The sequence below is a fragment of the Mercurialis annua genome, linkage group LG5 (genome assembly GCF_937616625.2).
Source record: "Mercurialis annua linkage group LG5, ddMerAnnu1.2, whole genome shotgun sequence".
In the NCBI taxonomy this organism is placed as follows: domain Eukaryota; kingdom Viridiplantae; phylum Streptophyta; class Magnoliopsida; order Malpighiales; family Euphorbiaceae; genus Mercurialis; species Mercurialis annua.
Window position 1 is genome coordinate 27,673,146 of NC_065574.1, and position 4,384 is coordinate 27,677,529.

Here is a 4,384-nt window from a genome sequence, read left to right on the forward strand (position 1 = left end):
AACGCTGCGTCAAAAAGACTTGAAACGCGACATACATTTCACTTTTAATGCACGCTTTGCGTAATATAACCTAACCATGCTTAGATAATCGGAACGACGCGTTAAAGAGACCTGAGACGCGACATACTAATCTAGCGTCACTTTTCACACACACTTTGCATATATATTTAACCATGCTTAGGTAATCAGAACGACGCGTTAATGAGACTTGTGTTGCGACATACTAATCTAGCGTCACTTTTCACGCACCCTTTGCGGAATATAACCTAACAATGCTTAGGCAATCAGACTGGCGAGTTGAAGAGACATGAGACGTGGCATACTAATCTAGCGTCAGTTTCACGCACACTTTGTGTCATATAACCTAACTATGCTTAGGTGTTAGGAACGACACGTTAAAGAGACTTGTGACGCGATATAAGCATAGTAATCGAAACGATGCATTGAAAAGACTTGACACGCGACATACTAATCTTGTGTCACTTTTTGTGCACATTTTGCGTAATATAACCTACCGATGCTTAAGTAATAGAAACGACGCGTTAAAGAGACTTGAGACGCGACATACTAATCTTGCGTCAGTTTTAACGCACGCTTTGCGTAATATAACCTAACCATGCTTAGATAATCGGAACGACGCGTTAAAGAGACCTAAGACGCGACATTCTAATCTAGCGTCACTTTTCACACACACTTTGCATATATATTTAATCATGCTTAGGTAATCAGAACGACGCGTTAATGAGACTTGTGACGCGACATACTCTAGCGTCCCTTTTCACGCACACTTTGCGTAATATAACCTAACCATGCTTAGGTAATCAGACCGACGCGGTAAAGAAACTTGTGACACGACATAGTAATCTAGCTTCACATTTAATGTACACTTTGCATAATACATAAGCATGGTAATTGAAAGGACGCGTTACAGAGACTTGATACGCGACATACTAATCTAACGTCACTTGTCACACACACTATTTGTAATATAACCTAAGCATGCATATGTAATAGGAACGCCGCATTAGTGAGACTTGTGACGCGATATAAGTATGGTAATTGAAATAAGGCGTTAAAGAGAGTTGAGACGCGACATACTAATCCAACATCACTTTTCACGCACACTTTGCGTAATATAACGTAACCAAGCTTAGGTAATCGAATCGACGCGTTGAAGAGACTTGAGACGCGACATACTAATATAGCGTCACTTTTCACGCACACTTTGCGTCATATAATCTAACCATGCTTAGGTAATCGAAACGACGCGTTAAAGAGACTTGAGACGCGACAAACTAATCTAGCGTAACTTATCAAGAACACTTTGCGAAATATAATCTAACCATGTCTAGTTAATCGGAACAACGCGTTAAAGAGATTTGAGACGCAACATATTAATCTAGCGTCACTTTTCACGCACACTTTGCGTCATATAACCTAACAATGCTAAGGTAATCGGAACGACGCGTTAAAGTAACTTGTGACGCGACATAGTACTCTACCGTCAATTTTAACGCACACTTTGCATAATATAACCTAACCATGATTTTGTAATCGGAACGACACGTTTGAGAGACTTGTGACGCGACATAAGCATGGTAATCAAAACGACACGTTAAAGAGACTTGAGATGCGACATACTAATCTAGCGTCACTGTTCACGCACACTTTTTGTATATAACCTAACCATTCTTAGATAATCGGAACGACGCGTTAAAGACTCTTTTGACGCGACATACTAATCTAGCGTCACTTTTCACGCACACTTTGCGTAATGTAACCTTAACCATGCTTAGGTTGTTAGTAGTATGTGCCCTAGGGCCATTTGATCATGTATATTTGTAGAACTAATCCCAATGGCAAAGATATATATGTTCTAATTGAACTAAGTGTCTCATCAACTAAGTGTTCATTTATTACGTATTGTCCTTATCACATTGTGATAGAATCTATTCTTAAGGTGTTAAGAATATGAGTTACAGATTTTATTATACATGTGATTTAAATAACAGTTCATGATCGATGGGGTCCTACGAATAAGGGCATCGTATTATCCCGGAAAGATTGTCACCTCTGTTTATTCTCCTGATTAGTAAGGAGTTACTAATTATAGGAAGTAGTGAGTCTCATACTACTTGATGGAGATCAGGATAAACATGTGGACACTCAAGATGTTGAGTGGGTCGAACAAGTGACGCTAGATGACTTATACATGGTATTTCATCAAAGTCAATTTAATGTCATCTAGTTCATAATTGTACATATGTCCTTTGACTTGCGGTGACACTATCTTGTATATAGGTGATTAGAGTTTGATACTCCTTATCCCTATATCTTTCATGAGCTAGGGTCGCGGGATGTGTTGGCTCTAGTTAGTTGTATATGGAGATAGGGGTTTAACCAAGAGAGGATTTATCACTCCGGATGAACGGAGAAAAGATTCTATGCTATCTCAAATTGTTCTTGATGGATAATAAAACCTGCGCGGGTGTATATGACTTACTTAGAAAGTTGTTTCTAGTGGAAGTCATATTTATCAAGAATAAAAACTGAGATGAGGTCATATGATTAAGACAAACAGTGTTTGACTTAACCGTGACACTAGTCGAGATCGGAATCTTAGATGAATGGAATTTTGAGTGTACGGTAATTATGAACATTGGTTCATAAAGAATGCATCGAAACATTCATATCTATTTGGGGGTCGTGATATGTTGCTAGACGTCACTCACGATCTACGAGAATTAATAATTAATGGGATTTAATTATTTAATATAAGAAGGGCGTTTCTTATGACTCTCGTTGCCATATAGATGTGAACCTAGTTAGTCACACACAATAGGGTGTGCAACCGATTGAGTTTACGAGAGATCGATTTCATATAGATACTAGCATATCTCGGAAATTAATCTAAGATGAAAAACAAGTATAAATTAGGGACTAATTTGTAAGAGTTATAAATTAGTAGGCACCTAATTGTATTTTATCCAAGTTAATGTGATGATATCATGTGATGATGTCACGATGATGTCATGTGATGATGTCACGATGATGTCACGATGATGTCATGTAATGATGTCACGATGATGTCATGTGATGATGTCACGATGATGTCATATGATGATGTCACGTGATGATGTCATGTATGTCTCTGTGTGTGACACCTAGCATCCGACGTGTCAGAAGGTGGCAACACCTATGCTTGATGTGTGACACCTAGCATATGATGTGTCAGATGGTGGCAACACCTATGCTTGGTGTGTGACACCTAGCATGTGAGGTGTCGAATGGTGGCAACACCTTTGCTTGGCGTGTGACACCTAGCATGTGAGGTGTTGCATTCTTAAGCAAAGCTCTACCCTATAAATAGAGGTTCCCTTTGCTCATTCTAAACACACCACACTTAAAAGAGCATATTTGAAGGAGTTCAAGTAGTCATCAATCACAGAAAAGCTTGGAGAAAGTTTTTCATACATCCCAGCAAAGACGTAATCGAGGCGAGAGTTTGAGCTTTGGGTTGCTCAGCAAGAGAAACTCTTGCAGATTACTTCAAGGCGAGGATTCAATCGGACGCATACTCGTGTGGACGAGCTTGAGGTCGCCGTACTATCGGGACTACAAGAATCGTTGGAGAATCGACATAGGTATTCTTCTTACGGTTTCTAGATGCGTGCTTTAATTACTATATGATACGACGATCCATTTTTATTGATATGATCAATTTCTGGATCCGAATTGTTGGAATTCCAATTTTGAATTGAAATATACGATTCGGACCCTCACGTCCCGCTGCACCAACAGTGGTATCGGAGCAAAGGATAATGTGCATGGAGATGCAACACATGGAGATGTGTCGATTATCCGATTCTAGGGAACTCTCACTCATGATCGTGTGACGAAGTGAGGCTCTCCACCCTAGAGCGTATGAGATGCGTGCTTTGATAGGTACATATGGATGTCACCCTATGAGATAGGATCGAGTCCATATTGGTCCACAACCTCACTATTGGCTGGGAACCAACAGTGGTATCAGAGCCACCGTATCAGCAAGTATTAAAGCTTTACGATTGAATGCATGTATTAATAATCATGGACTTAGGAATTATTAATTGGCATGTAATTTATAATTCCGAGGGCTTAGGTCTTGTTTGCAAAAACGAACAAACGGTATTGTGACATTAATTACATTTGATTAAATTTTGTCTAGGAGATTGGTACTTAAGTGGTCCGCTCGTGACCCTCCAATCTATCCTGGGAATTTTTCTAATGTGATTATTTAACACAATACGTGACTCGCTTGTGCATTATGTTGTCGTCAACAAAACATGCGGAACAAATAATAGTTTGCTCATTCTTTTGTGGCTAAAGAATGAGACCTAGGACG